Here is a 17,158-nt window from a genome sequence, read left to right on the forward strand (position 1 = left end):
TCCTCCCAGTCGGCCAGACTATCATCATGATCTCTTAATTCTATTGTACACTATATCGAATCATTTGTCAAATACTGTCTACCTTCCCATAAAATCCCTTATATTCCCCTTCTCTATGCTAATTGTCCTATCACGCTGATAGAGGTCCTTACAACCTCAAGTCTAGACTATTGCAATCATTGTTTTTTTGTCCTTCTTTCTCATCTGTTCCTTCTCCAGTCAATCTTCCACTAACTTATCAAATCAGAGTTTGTCTGATTAGAGTTTATCAAATAAGCTCTAATCTAACCCTTTTGTCCCCCTACTCAATAAATTTCAGTTGCTGCATATTCTGGGATCAAATATAAAATCCTGATATTTAAAGTCTTTCACAGTCTAGATCCCCACTACACTTTTTTTAGTCCTCAGTAGGAATCTCTAAGTGAAGGATGGGTTATCATACTGAAGATATTGTAAAAGTGATTTTTGTTTTTGTTGTTGTTCAGGTAAAAAAAAAAAACCCTGTCATTGCCTTCAAAACTCTGTGATTCCAATCAAATCTCTAAAGATTCTTTAATTTTACCTTCTGTATACATTTCCCCCTTTCCTCTGAGACATTGGACCTCTAGTTCCCCATGTTTAAAATGGAGAGAATCAACCCATGTATATTCCCTTGAAATAAAATAGAAAGGGAACCTCCCATGAACAATAAGAGTTACCTTTCCTCCCTTAGGAGAGTAGTGGAAGGTATGGTTCTTACCTATTTATTCTTGGCTTCTACAAAACAGAATATCTTGTGTTAGGCCTTCCCAGCTATGTACTCTCCAATTCAATCCTGGGGTGTCAATATTTTTGACTGTTTCAATTCAGCTATCTTTCAGTGTGCTCCAATTAGTAGCTCTATTATAATATTCATAACATATATCAAAGATAGAGATATGCTCTTCCTTACAGAAAGTATAAAATTATATTCCATCTTTCTATACAACTTGTTCCTAAATTCATTTTTAGGAGACAGCAGACCTAGGAAGAGGGAGCAAAATACTAATGAATGGTTTCTCAATCATTACACTCATACTTTCTAAGTTCACAGTACCCAGGTATACAGAGATGCCAACTCTATCAGCTGTACAATAACCTACTAATTGCTAACAAATCTGGTGTTAAACACATGGTTATCTTGTTGATATATCATATTCTGTAGTGCCATGTACTATACATGTGCAAAGGCTATATACAATTCCTTTTATTACATTTGGTATTTCTGTTCAATAATTACATAATTTAATGTGTTTCTCATTTAAAAAAAACAACAAATTATCAGTGAGAAAAAGTGAACTGTATATAATGAAATTACACAAAGAGACTAAAGTTGCATAAATCATGTTTTAGATATCCAAGAAAGAATCAAATTAAGTGATGAAGTTAACGAAATATTTTTGAGATATGTCAAAATTAAAGGTGTCTTCTTACTAAATGACTTATTATGAATTTTAAATAACTGGAATAATTGGGTGTTATGCCAAAGTAAAAATCTTTATTTTATGAAGCTAGTATAGATCATTTTTAGGGCAAAAGACTTTCACTGGTTGCACTTTTTAATAATAACTTATTTTCCCATTGTAGTTCCAGAAAAATCTTTATCATTTATTTATTTAAGATTTTGAATATCAATTTTTTCTCCTTCCTATCATCTGAAAATGGTAGGTAATTTGATATAAGTTATGAATGTGCTATCATGTAAAACACATTTCCACATTAGTCACAGTTGTGAAAGAACAGATAAAAAAGAAAATAAATATGAAAAAGAATAAAGCAAGTGAAAAAAATGTGATTTGATCTATTTTCAGAGTCCCATCAGTTCTTTACCAGATATGGATAGCATTTCCCCTCATAAGTCCTTTGTACTTGTCTTTGATCAATTCTTTTCTAAGAAGAACTAAATAATTCATACTTTGTCATAGCAACATGTTGCTGATATTGTGTACAATGTTCTCTTGGTTTTGCACTTTAGTATCAGTTCATGTAAATCTTCCCAGTTTTTTTCCTGAAATCTGCCTGTTCATCATTTCTTATTTCACTGCAGAACATCATTACATACATACACCACAGCTTGTTCTGCTATTCCAAGTGATGGTTATCTCCTTAGTTTCCAATATTTTGCCACCACAAAAAGGCAGCTCTAAATATTTTCGACTTTTGTGATATCACTGGGATGTAGTTCTAGAAGGGGTATTTCTGGATCAAAGGGAATACACAGTTCAATAGCCCTTTGGGCTTAGTTCCAAATTGCTTTCCAGAATGGTTAGATTAGTCCACAATTCCATCAGCAATGTATTTATCATTTTATTTTATTTTTTGTGATATTAGCCAATCTGATAGGTGTAATGTGGTACCTTAGAGTCGTTTTAATTTGCATTTCTCTGATCAAAAGTGTCTTAGAACACTTCTTCATATACCTAGAGATAGCTTTGATTTTTCATATTAAATGTGGCTGTTCATATCCTTTGACCATTTATCAACTGAGGAATGACTTGTGGTCTTACGTGTATATATATATACTTGTGTGTTTAGACAGAGGGCAAAGGGTGAATTGAATATGAAGGGATGATATCTAAGAAATAAAATTTAGGGGTGAGAGAGGAATGTACTGGGAGAAGGAGAAAAGGAGAGATAGAATGGGGTAAATTATCTCACATAAAAGAAGCAAGAAAAAATTTTACAATGGAGGGGAAGAGGGGGGAGGTGAGAGGTAACAAGTAAATATGACTCTCATTGGTTTTGGCTTAAGTAGGGAATAACATATACAAATCAATTGGATATGCAAATCTATTTTGCCCTACAGGAAAATAAGGGGTAAAGTGATAAGCAGGGGGTGTGATGGAAGGGAGGACAAATGAATGAGGGGATAATCAGAAGCAAACACTTTTGAGGAGGGATAGGTTTAAAGGAGATAATAGAATAAATGGGGGGTGAGATAGAATGGAGGGAAATACAATCAGCCTTTCCCAACATGACTGATATAGAAGTGTTTTGCATGACTACGCATGTATAAGCTATATTGAACTGCTCATCTTCTCAATGAGGGTGGTTAGGGAGGGAGAATGGGAGATAATGTGGAACCAAAAGTTTAAAAAGGAATGTTAAAAATTGTTTTAACATGTCATGAGAAATAAGATAGCTCTATATCTTGCCCTACATGAAAATAGAAGGGAAGGGGATATAAGAAGTTTGGGGGGGGCTGATAGAAGAGAGGATAGATGGAGAGAAGGGATAATCAGAATGTATGCTGTCTTGGGATAGGGGAGAGGAGAGATGGGGAGGAAATTTGGAACTGGAAAGCTTGTGGAAGTGAATGTTGAAAATTAAAAATAAATTAATAAAAAAATTACAAAAATCATCTTCCTATATAGGGATGTAAACAGTTTTAACTCTATTGAATCCCTTGTTTCTTTTCCATTTTCACCTGTTTGTGTTTCTCTTGGATTTGATATTGGAGATGCAACTTTTCATTTAATTCTCGTCTTCTTATGAAAGCTTGACAACTTTCTACTTCATTGAATGACCATTTACCCCTTGTTGTAGTATGATTAATTTATTCTGATAGGTGATTCTTGGTTGTAGTCCAAGCTCCTTTGCCTTTCAGAATATCATGTTCCATGATCTCCAGTCCTTTAAGGTTGCAGATGCTAAGTCCTGTTTAATGCTGATTGTGGCTCTCTAATATTTGAATTATTTCTTTATGTTCACTTGCAGTATATTTCCTCTTGACCTGACAGCTCTGAAATTTGGCTATCATGTTCTTTGGACCTTTAGTTTTGGTATTCTTCCTTGAAAGTGTTCAGTATATTTTATCTTTGCCAATTTTGGCTTCTTTATGCAGGGTATTAAGGCAATTATCCTTGATAATTTCTTGAAAGACACTGCCGAGGTTCTTCCTTTGATTGTGGCTTTCAGGTAGTCCAATTATTTTTTTTAATCTTTTATTTATTTATTTTTAGTGTTCAACATTTATTTCCACAAGATTTTGAGTTACAAATTTTCTCCGCATCTTTCTCCTACTTGCACCCCAAGATTTTCAGCCTACTGAATACCCCTTCCCCCCAATCTGCTCTCTCTTATATCCTCCCCCAACCCCCCCCTCCCAGCTTTCTAGTTGGGTAGGATGGATTTCTATGTCCAGTGCCTATATACCTTATTTCCCAGTTGCATGTAAAAAAATAATTTTTTTAACATTTGTTTTTTAAACTTTGATTTCCACATTCTTTCACTTCTTCCCTCCTCACCCACCTCCACTGGGAATACAAGCAATTCAATATACATTGTACATGTGCAGTTATGCAAAACATTTCCATAGTAGTTATATTGTAAAAGACTGATTGTATTTCCCTCCATCCTATCATATCACAAAATGACACAGAGAAGCTAATCTCCTGCAGATTACAGCACAGCAGGCTAGCAGGAAGTGGCCAGCACAGCACTTTGGGAGCTGAGGCCAGCTTCTCACAAGACTGAGGTTTTAGCCTCAGGGTGGCCACAACCAGACACCAGCTGGAGGGACTTCTGATCACTAGCAGCTGTGGCAGTTTACATAATTATTTTGTGGGTTCTGTAGCTCCAGAGTTTGTGTAATCATTAAATCATGTTAAAAAAAACGTGATTGATTTAAATATATTTTGAGTAGCTTGAGTTTTTTGTTTTGTTCAGTTTGCTATGTTTTGCTTTTATGATATGGACATTCAATATAATTGCTGAACTTCAAATAGATTTATATTCAAATGAAACATATCCCTAGTAATGCAAATTATGGTACCAAAGATAATCTGAAATAGATTATCTGACAATCATTAATATTCAGACTTTTCACATGTTTAGCATATTCTTAAATATGACATATTATACTAAGCCTATATTTTAATGGATCTATCATGACATGAAGTAAATGTTAGTTGTGATAGCACAATATCATAAAAATGAACTCTTCTCTCTCTGTCTCTCTCCCTTCATCTCTCTCCCTTTTCTCCCTCCTCCCTTCATTCCCCTTTCTCTCCATATATACATATATGTATATGTATGCACACACAAACATACTATAAATACACATATATGTGTACATGTACATGTATATGCCTATGTGTATATGTATACATATGGATGTTTATACATGCATATATACATAAATTTACCATTTTCCATTGATAAAGCAAAGAAGCAAACAATGCATTTTAGAAATATTTTTTTTTAATACTGCATAGACCCTCTCATTATTTTTCCAATTTTGCTAGATACATTAGATGGTGCTGTACCATATGTTTTTTTTTAACAAGTCATTTTAATGGGATAATTTACCAAAAAGCGAGACTTAGCAAGACTCACTTGTTATACAATAATTTATAGTAGATTTTATTAAGACGTTGAATGTGACAAACTAAACAGAGAAAGAATATGACAAGCAAGTCAAAAACAGAAATAATGACAGTCAGGCAAGCTTAATTCAAACTTCCAGTATCTATACCAATTATAATACCTTTCAGACAAACACATGTCTACCTAATCCATACTATGGTATAGCCTGGTACATTTTTTGGAATCAAACATCAAAAATATACTTCAAAGTTTTACACTGAAATGCAGGTATTGCTCAGTATTCTAAAAATTACACAAGAACTAAAGATTTTTCCCATTTTTTGAGAAAGGATAATGGACTGTTCTTGGAATCAGCAAGATCTCAGTTCAGATTATGTCTCTGGCACTTACTAGTTGTGTGACTAGCCATAGCATATTAACTCTCAAATGCCCAAGACCAGTCTCTAAAACTCCCCATTATAGATGTGTTTTCGCTGTTCCCTGAAATTTGGAGTTTTTGAACAAAGAATTCTCCTGTATGATAAAAATAAAAGTTCACAACCCCCCTGACCGCTAACCCTCCCCTACCCTGGCTCAAGAAAGTAAATTACTAGATTTTTAAAAGTACCCATGAGCAAGGATACCAATTTATTTATCTTTGGCAAATAGTCTCCTACTTCAAGGACTGTTTAGCTTAGACACCTTTAATATCTCAATTCCCTAGAAAAGATTAAAAACAGCAACAACATGATACTGCTGTAAAGAATGAAATAATAAAATGAACTTATTTTCATCTGGTTATTTTCAGACATAAAATCTTATTATATAAAATTCAGACATAATATCTTCAGACTTAAAAGCCTTCTACTTGCACCATATTTATAATGCACTCTTGCCTGTATATTTCATTTTCCTAATGTAGAGAGAAACTGTGTATACAGCTACAAAAGAATTCAAAAGTATGATAAAACAAACAAACTTTGTCAAACAAAATATACAGTCAGATGAATTTTTCTCAGTTAAAATAATTGATATGATTACCTTTCAGAGATATAGGTACAGTCTTATCAAGTAACCCAAAGACCTGTATTAACAACATTTTAAAGACCATTACATTGTTTTTAGACCCAGGGATATGCCAGAGTTTAGCTTGTAGCAGTTCCTTAGAGCCAATTAAAAATGTTCACCTTTGAAATTGGCAAATGATTCAAGTAAGGATAGTATTGGTTCTTTTGTTATTTTCTATACTTAATAAAATGATAGAGTAAATATTAGTAATGCAGATTAAACTTAAAAGTATGCCATGAATACATTAAAAAAATTTGCAGAACCTATTGTTAAACATTTATGAATATACCAATGAATAATACTGACTCTAAGCACAATATAAGGCATAAACAAATATGCCCTCCTTGACCCTAAATATCTTCTCATGCTAACAATAAAAATAACAAAAAAATCATTTTTCTTCACATACATACCATTCTACCAGTTCCCCATATTTAAGTTCTACCTTTACCCATTTACATATTAATGTGAATTATTGCCATTAGATTGCTTTTGCCTGAAAACCAAATTGCAATAATGCATAAAGGAACAAATGCTCATTTTGAGTGTGAGATGGGGAATTAAAAAAATAATTTTGGTGCACAGAATCCATAGATTGGTGACTGATCTGAAGGGAATCCTATAGTTTAGATAGAAGCAAAAAAAGCACCATTGTAGGCAGAGTGGTGTATGCCAGTGAATTAGAAATGAGAAATAGAAACCCCAAAGCTCCCTTGGGCTAAGAGGAACAGGAAAAATCTTCCTTTGCTTCAGAAGCCAAATTACCCTCAGGAAAAATGTCCATCACTTCCTTATCCGTTATATCTAGACCTCAATGTTTATTCTTCAGATCACCCCTTACTTATTTACCTTTTATTATGAGAGGCTCAGAGATGACAATCTTAAATTACACCATCATGAACTTTTGGTTAAGTATATGTACTTTGGTATTTAACTTAAAATAATAAATATACTCATTAATTGGCATACCATAACCTTATCCAAATGCTAAGGCACTCCTCAAAATTGCATATTCTCAATGAATTTTTGTTCCCATGTCGTCAATCACACTGCTCATTCACAGAAAAATCCATCTAATTTCTTCATACAGCCAGTTGGAATTGTAGAAACATTAAATGACTTAGAACTAGCATGAATCTTACTCCAAATCCTGCCACAGAAATTCACAAACTATGTGAACATGGGCAAGTCATTTCATCTATCCTAGCTTGTTTTTCATTATCTGTAAAACTGAAATCATAATACCACTATGTTCCAGGAGTGTGATGAAAGCTCTTTGCAAACCTTAAAGTGTTATACAAAAGTTAATTATTGTTGTTGTGGTTGTGGTGTTTGTTAACAATTGTTCAAGTAGCATAGAAATTGGAAGTAAATGCTAATAAAAATTCAGATTCCCAAATTAGGCTCAGGGTTAAGAGTTAAGATACTCAGGTAAGGGATTATATATTTATCGCTTACACATGTATGAGGGGGAAAAGCAGGATTTAAATAAAGAGGTTACCCATAAAGAGGGTTAGGGTTGCTCTGGAGACCCCAACATAACAACACACTGGGTCCAATTCAAGTCTTCTCTCATCCAAAGAAAAGTAAAAGTTTATTAAAAGTTCGCTTGCATTAGACAATGACAAAGTCTGTGCTAGGTAATTCTATGGCACTCTCACTATTTTGTGAGTCTCACCCTATTCTATGGTACTCTCACACATGGTGTGAGATGGGGTCTTATATATAGAAGGTTGTGGGAAGAATCTAGGGGTTGTCTAGAGGAGGAGTTTGGGGAGGGTTTCAGGAGGAGTTAATGAGATCAATGAATGAGTGATTAAGGAGGGGAAGTTTCTGTAGACTACAGACAATGGTGGGCTAGGCCAGTTCAAAGGTGGATTGATATTTTGATAGGCTCAAGGGTGGGAAGTCTAGTAACAGAGATAGGCTCAAGGGTGGGAAGTGTAGTAACAGAGGTTTGGGCTCAGCCACAATGTAAGGCTTATTGACTCATCCAAATGCCTCATCAAATGAGAAGATTTAATCAGAGTTCAAGGAGGTTTCCCAGAGCCTGTACCTCAGGGACTGAAGGAGAGCTCAAAGGGGGCTAACAGACAAATTTCACTTACTTTTCAATTTTGTTTAGAATAGGCCCAAGTGATATATTTGTGTGTATGTGTGTGTGTACTTGTATTGATCTATCTATCATCATTACAATCATTCATTAGTGACATTCAGAGTCATTATATCAAGCATGGAAATCTTGTTATCCAATTTTTTAAGGTCAGGATACCACAATGAAGACAAAAGACAGTATGAATTAGGTCTATCACTTTCTTCTCCAACCTCTAACACCTAAACACAATGTGAGCCAGATCATGTTGAAACAGCCCTGGGATAATTACAGTTAATTTTGCCTCATAATTAAATTAATCTAAAACACAGCTGTGGCCCCTGTGGTCAATGAGTATCTAAGAATTCCTCTATGTATTAAGCAGAATCCACTTGAGACACTGCAGAGAATCCTTGTAGGATAATAATTTTGCTTAGTGTGCTGCCAAGTCATTTTAAGGAAGCTATGCTTATATGTATGTACCTGTGCTTAATAAAATAAAGGTTTATCTGATCCTTTGGGTCCTGAGTCAACCATTGCATCAGATATAGAACCATTCATAGGACACACACACACACACACACACACACACACAAAATCCTCATAAGTCAGAAAGACAATTGCTCTTTTTGGTTTCCTTCTATCTAGGAAATTATAATAATAACTTTTGTGACCATGGACTATTTATCTTAGCTGGAGACATTAGCAAAATGGATCTGTAGAGCATGGATGCTTGTTGATAAGTGCTGCTCTGTGCTCTGAATATTTTAGCTTTCACAAAAACAAAACAAAACGAAAAAACAATCCCCTCCCTGCGTACATCTGTTTCATAAATTAATATATACATTTTCACCATTTAAATATTTTGCAGTTAGAGAGCTATGTTTATTAGGTTGCTTTGGTATGCTGGTAGGTGGATGATACATATTCAACTCTTTCAAAGAAGCAACATAGTTATTTTATTCACATCATTGCTTTTAATGAGCTGACTCGGAAACATTACCATCAATCTTGACATTTACTATAACTTCATGTTACACACAATGTCTGAGATGACATAATTGTTTCTTACATAATAAGCTACAATGTTCAAATATATTGGTGATGGAGAGAGAAAACTTATTTATGGGTAAAATGATCAGATGGACAATTACTTGAAAACAGGATATCACATCATTCAAATGATGCTATCTGCCTGACTGGTAAAGGTCACTATCCAATTTTTATCCTTAAGAAGAATATGGGGTTGATCAAAATGCTTCAGAAAAAGGATGAAAAAGCAAACAAACATGTGAATTGAAATTGCAGGACTCATTCTATTTCATTAACATACATAATTTTTGCATAGATATTATTGATATGCAAATTTGACTTTATATTTTTTGCACAGGGCTAAGAACAAATAAATAATTTATTCGAAGGTAAAGAAAATAGAAACATCAAAAACAATTTAATTCAACTACCATTTGCTGGAATTACATATATGTTTACTCTTGTACTGTTTTAAGGAATATCTAAATCCAGATTACATCTATGACTAAATGTACATAAAATATTATTGTTGTTGTTATCAGTAATAGTAGTAGTAATTATTGGTGTAGCTGTAGTTTTTGTAGCAGCAGCTTGGTTATAAGATAGAATGGATTGCTTGGCCAAGGATCTTATAGTTATGCATGACAATTTTTTGGGTCCCTCTCTTCTGTCTTTTTCATAATTTATTTTGAGATGCAGGGCTAAATTTTCCATATAAACATACAATGATTGAAGAACTTTTGTTTTATGAAAGAGGAAGAATATAGACATAATAACAATCCTTGACAGGCTTCCTAGCTTATAGGCATCAAAATCTTTGAATGATGTGTATATTCAGACACTCAGGGACAACACAGAGAGTGTGAAGACTTTAAACAAACTGAAATGGAATTTTGCCTAATGTGAACTATAACAATGTTTCTAAAAGAAAATAGGTAAAAATAAATTTGATAATGAACATAACTGATAATCCTAATAATACTCTTTCTTGGAAAATGAAAACATCATGATATGCGTATATGTGTGAATACACATATAAATACATATACTTATGCATATACACATTCATCTTTTTGTGTAAATCAATCACATTCCTTTCTTTAGAGGTAGGTGGATTATTTGGGAAAAGTAACTATTTTAACATAGTGGTTTCATGTGGCAGTAGTTTGGCAGTGTTTAAAGAGTTGGCCTCAAAGCTGGAAAGAATTAGATTTAATCCCTCCTCTGTCATATGCTATTTGTTTGATAAACACAAATCTCTTAACTTTGCAGTACTCAACAAAACAAATTGAATTAAGTAAATCTTTTAATTTCTCAATACTCTTTATAACTCTCCAAGACTAAATTGCATAGCTGGTGTTGAACTTCATAGGTGGAGGGAGTTTCCTCATGTAGGAGTTTTGTATACCAATAAAATAACCAGATCAATTCTCTCTTCCTTTTTATTTAACAGTAACAATCATGCATGTACCCTTCTAGTGACTCATCATTTTAATTTCTATCACATGAAGATGGGTTCATCTCATTATGCAACCTTAATAAGTTTTCTTTCAAGTGTGTGATGGATTTCATAGCATAAATTAAAATTTTGTTTTTCTATTTTTTTGTTATTCATTTGGAGATTTTTAAAGAGCAAATATCACTTCAACAAATATGTGAAAATTCTAGCTATTAACATTTATATTTCAATCAATATTTGATTTATTGTAGGAGCTCTTGGTTTTGGGGAAGTCTTCAATCTCAAAAAGGAAGAGGATTATTTGCACTGAGGTACAAAAGAAAGGGCAACTAAAGATGAATAATACTAAAAACTGAAAAAAAAACATTGCAGCAAACAACCTAATCAATCCCAAGTATACAAAGCTATTTAGAAGAATCTTGTAGCAACAGGCTATTATTGATTCATTTACACTGTGTGTTGACTTCTTAAAATTTTGGAAGAACAGTGTGAAGAGAAACACACATAACACACACACACACACAGCAGCTGTGGACCACTGGTATGGCAAATATATGCTTTGTATGAGCAAAACTGTGCAAAGATTGAACTACTGGTGAGTAGGAATAAGTGCATTTCTAATGATTAAACTAATCTTTACATTTAAGTCTATACTAAAAAGATTGCCAGAATATATATGGTGAGTCTAAAAGATCCAGTGATATTTATTTGATTCTAATGCATTGGTCCCAAAAAACTTTTCAAATTTTTCCTTTCAGTTAGTTGGCCTGTAAATCTTGTCAACTTAAAAAAAAAGGAATGATGATAGATGTTGATTGAGAAGCAACATTGTCCTACAATAACCACGATTCATTAATGGAGACATAATGATGAAACCCAATCTTGCAATGTACTAGTCATCAAGAAATTTTGAAAAATATAGCAGAAATATGGAAATTAAAATGTTTTTATAGCCTAGGAACACACCTGATTAAAAGCACTATTGAAAACTACAGGCTCAAAAGATGATGGACAAAAGGCAGTATCTCTCCAGAGGTCTCTCAAATTCACTTCCAATTTTTTTTTAATACTTCAAAAGAAATTCCGGAGTGGCAAAACCAAGAAAAGGATGTAGTGAGACAATTTTCCAGCCCGAGACAACTTAGACAGTAGTTAGGAAAGGTCTATCACACTTGAGTAAAAAGGAAGTACAGTCCAATACAGACAGTGTCTAGGTAAGCCAGCAGACATCCATATCTCAGAAACCTAACAGGAAGGCCCTGAACCTCACTCAGGAAAATCCAGCAGCAAGACATCAAGCATATGATGTATGCCAGGAGTGAGGCCCCATGCATCCACTGTAAGAATCTTGGCTCTCTATCTGCACTACCCCAGGATCAGAGACTAACTTTAAAAATAAAGTTAAAAGGCAGGAAACTATCTGTAAAAATAAGTAGAAATATAAACAAAGAAAAAGAAACATATAATAGAAAATTACTAGTATGACAGGGAAGATTAAAAAACAAACTCAGAAAAGGATAAAATGTCAAAAGAACTGCATGGTAAAGCCTCACAAATAAATGTGAATTGATCTCAGATCCAAAAAGTAACTTCTGGAACAGTGTAAAAAGGAGTTAAAAAACAAGAGGAACAGAAGAAAAATTGTGAAAAGAAAAAGAGGGTGAAGCAAGGGAATCATGAAAAAGATTCAAGATCTTAGTGAAAAAAAAAGCTCAAAAATGAGAAGATATGTACAAAAATTCACTGAAGGAAATTACTCCTTAAAAATAGAAATGATCAAATGTAAAAGGTGGTACAAAAGCTCACCAAAGAAACTTATTCCTTAAAAATTAAAAATGGGCAAGTAGAAGTTAATGACTTCATGAGACAACAAGAAATTATCAAATAAAATCAAGAGCCAAAAAAATAGAACAAAGGGTGAAATATCCCATTGGAAAAACAACTGACCTGGAAAGCAGATTAAGGAGAAAAAAAATTAAGAATTATTGAACTACCAGAAAGCCATGATAAAAAAAAATAGCCTAACCATCATATTTTTAAGAGATGTTGAAGGAAAACTGTGTTGATATCCAAGAATCAAAAGGGAAAATAGAAATTGAAATAATCCAACAATCATCACCTGAAGGAGATTTAAAAATGAAAACTCCCAAGAATATAGTAACCAAATTGCAGAACTCCCAGGACAAGGAAAAACTTTGCAAGCAACCAGAAAGAAACAATTCAAATATCATAGGCTTTCCAATACTAGGTTTAAGAGAAGCATAAAAAGATAAACATGAAAGAGAAGTCATTAGGGAAACATTAAAGTTAAACTATTTATATTCCCACACAAGGATATCATAATTATCTATCTATCTATCTATCTATCTATCTATCTATCTATCTATCTATCTATCTATCTGTCTGTCTGTCTGTCTATAAATAAGGGGTAAGAAAAGGATTGCTCTGGAAGAAGAGGTAAAGAAGAGAGAAAGAAAGAGGTAAACTATCATTATTAAAGTTGAGGGAAAGATGGGAGAATTTACAAGCAATGCTTGTACCTTGTTCTAGTTGGATTTGGCTCAAAGAAAGAATAACTTACATACTCTGTAGTATGTACAGAATCTATTAGAATCTGTCTTACCCTGTTGGGAAGTAGTAGGGAAGGGGAAACAAAACAAAGGATAACCGATAGAATGGAAGGTAGATTGGAGAAGGTGATGGTCAGAAGTAAAAGACAGGTGAGGTGGAACAGGTTGAAAGGAGAGAAAGAGGGAGGGAGGGAGAGAAAGAAAGAGAAGCAGAGAGAGAAAGGAAAGAGAGAGATGGAGGAGAAGGATAAACAGTGGGAAATTGGACAGAGCATGATACACAATAATCTTAACTATGAACATAGATTGGAAGAAGGAAGGCAGTGGATACCATAGGATGAATGAGGGCAGAGTAGATGCAAAGGAGATTAGAGAGGGATATTTCACAGGTGAGTGAGGAGAGAATATGGTCCTGGTTGCTGGTTGAAGTGAGGATTCAACCCCAAAATTCCTTAACACTCAAAATAGGACAAAGAACTTTATAGATAAACAAAGAGTAGATAATTGAATATCTTTTATGAGTTAATAATTAAATGAAAAATATTGATTTTCTAATGATGGAATTTCAATTATCCTTCCTTCCAAAGTGGAAGGAACTGTTTAGGTGGTAAAAGATTCCAAGTAATACTACAATCATAGTGTTCCAAAGTACCCTTTATAGACATATTTACACCCTATTTGGCCTTTTTATTATCACCGAGGATGTTGCCTTGTACTTTACTGTACCTTATTCTCCAAAAATGTGGATATACTGCACTGGGCCCTCTCCTTTTCTAACACTTCATATTCTCCCTTGATAACTTCCACATACATACATACATACTGTAATGGGAATGTAAATTTTTAAGATCTTCCCTGCCCCTAAAGTGCACCTGGAGCTTGGGGTGGGAGGCTTGGTTTTCAGTAGATACTTTTTGATTGGCCAGTGGGTCCAGAAGGTTGTCACATTCTCTGATCCAGGAGAAGGCTATATAAACCCTGATTTGAGGCTTTATTTTGGGGCTCACTTTGAGAAGTGTTCTGTTATTTGATCAGATGAGACTCTGGGAAGCCATTGTTGAGAGCCCCCTGGCTTTGAAAAGCCCAGATGTTGATTTGGTATGGATGTAATGGTTGGGCAGTTTGGAAACCTGTCTACTTGATCTGTTTCTCTGTCTTGATAGTTCTGGCTGTACACTCTGAAGCTTGGGGTGCTGACCTTTTTCCCCTGAACTAGGTAAACAATATATGTTTGACTGATTAAAGTAAGCTTGTTAACCCATTTTGAGTTGCTTTCCTTAAACAAAGCAGATCTAAGAACCTGTGTTGGCAGCCACCCTGGGGATACTTGGGGTGCTTGCTGCTACACATACATACATACATCCGTGCACATGTGCATATATATGTATGTATGTATATATATATATATATATATATATATATACAGAGAAAGAAGGACATATATTAGTATTATATTATATTGATATGGTTGAAGTAAAGTTAGTTACTCATTTGTGAACAATTTATGATTAAATTGCAAATAGCTTTTCTCTAACAAAGAACATTTCTCACTGAAATCCCCTAAGCCTTCTACTTATTTAATAAATTCTTAGCAACATGTTGTTACTTTTTAGAGGGTTCCAAATAAATTATTAACTTTTACTAATTATCAGTTCTCAGTTAAAAAAAAAACACAGGAATACTTTTGGATAATGTCTAGTGATGTAACCCTAATAGAACTTCATCTTCAATGATGGTAGCAACAGATGCTTCCTCAGAGTTCAACCAAAAACATGGGATCCAGTGAAAACCATCAGAGGAATTTGGACAGTCAGTTAAATTCAATAATAAAACCATCAAGATTTATACCACTATATTTAAAATTTCTATAACAAGATAACATTGACGGGAACTATTTAAGAAAAAGTAGGATGAAATTTTGGGCAGTTGGTGGTGCAGTGGATAGAATCTGTTTCCTGTATTCAAGGAGACCTGAGTTCAAACCTGGCCTCAGAAACTTGCTAACTCTGTAATCATGGGCAAGCTACCTAATTATGTTTGCCTCCATTTCATCATCTATAAAATGGGCTGAAAAAGAAAATGGCAAATCACTCCAGGAACTTTATGAAGGAAACTCAAAATGGGATCACAAAGAATCATACATAACTGAAATGATTCAAGAACAATAAAAAGGATGAAATTTAAAAGGTGTTCTAAAGAATGTGCTATTGTATTCCTTATAATTTTCTGTTATTTGTAGTCAATGTTATTATTAGAGTATATAGACTTGATCAATCAGCCAATAAATCATTAAATATTTGTGAAGCATCTACTATCTGCCAGGCACTGAGGATGTAAATACAAAAAAAAAAAAAAGAAATAATCATTAATCACTATGAACATACATTCAAAAGGGAGAGATAAAAAAAATACACTTAAAATATATTTAGGAAAAAAACCATACAATGCATATGTGTATACATAGTGTTTATGTATGCATATACCTACATATACACAAACAATATATGCAAACATGTATGGATATGTTTGTATGTATACATATATACATATATGTGTATACATGTGAATATACAAAGTAGTTAATACTAGGTAGTATGGGAGAAAAGGAGGCATTGGTAGTCATAGATATCATGAAGGCTTCACACAGACAATGATGCTTGAGCTGAACCTTCAAGAGAGATAAGGGCAAGGGGGGAAGAGTCAAGATGGCAGAGTAGAAGCAGGACCTCCTCTGGGTCTGGCTTCCACCTTCCCCAATCCATGTAAAAGGGGACTCTAAACAAACTTTGGTGCTGCAGAACCCACAAAATGACACAGAGAAGTTAACGTCCCACTGAAGACAGCCCAGCAGGCCAGCAGGAATTGGCTAGTGCATCACTCTGGGAGCTGAGCCCAGGCCCACGTGAGCTGGAGGTTTTAGCCCCAGGGCAGGTCTGACCAGCTGCTAGCCTGAGGCACTCCAGATCAGCAGCTGCATCCTTTTCCAGATTCATCAACACATAGATGCAAAGGACAAAGTGAGAAATCAGTGCAGTCTGGACTTTGGGACCCAGTAGGTGGGAGTGCATCAGCTTTTGCCCCCAGGATGAAAAGCCACTGAGGCACCTTGGCTCAGCCAGTGCCAAGTTACAGCTTCAGCTCCTGCCCTGCAGACTGTAGGGGGACCTAGTAACTGGTCTGAGGGGTAATTTATCTTGCTTTAACCTGCTTGGATCTGGATTGCAGTCTAGCATGGAGGTTCTGGGGTGCATGACCAGCTTGCCAGAGCTTGTGGAGGCCACAGAGAGGGCACCCATCTAATACCTCCAGCAGATGAGAAAAACACAGTGTTTGGTGTGAAAGCTCCCCTGTCTGGTGGCAGAATCCTACTGTGGCAAAAAGCCCAGGGGTCAAGTGACTGAGAGGGTGACATGACAAGACAAAGGAAACAAAACAAACAAAAGATTCCAACACTAGACTCCTATTTTGGGGACAAAAAGGAGCAAAGCATGGAACAGGAGGAAGACAGTGAAGTCAGAACTCCTGCACCAAAACCTTCAAAGGAAAATACGAGCTGGTTACAGGCCCTAGAGGACCTTAAGAAGCACATAAGAGAAGTGGAGGAAAAATTGA

The sequence above is a fragment of the Petaurus breviceps genome, unplaced genomic scaffold, assembly GCF_028583685.1.
Source record: "Petaurus breviceps papuanus isolate PSGF00001 unplaced genomic scaffold, PetGlider_PUasm1.0 47, whole genome shotgun sequence".
Lineage (NCBI taxonomy): Eukaryota > Metazoa > Chordata > Mammalia > Diprotodontia > Petauridae > Petaurus > Petaurus breviceps.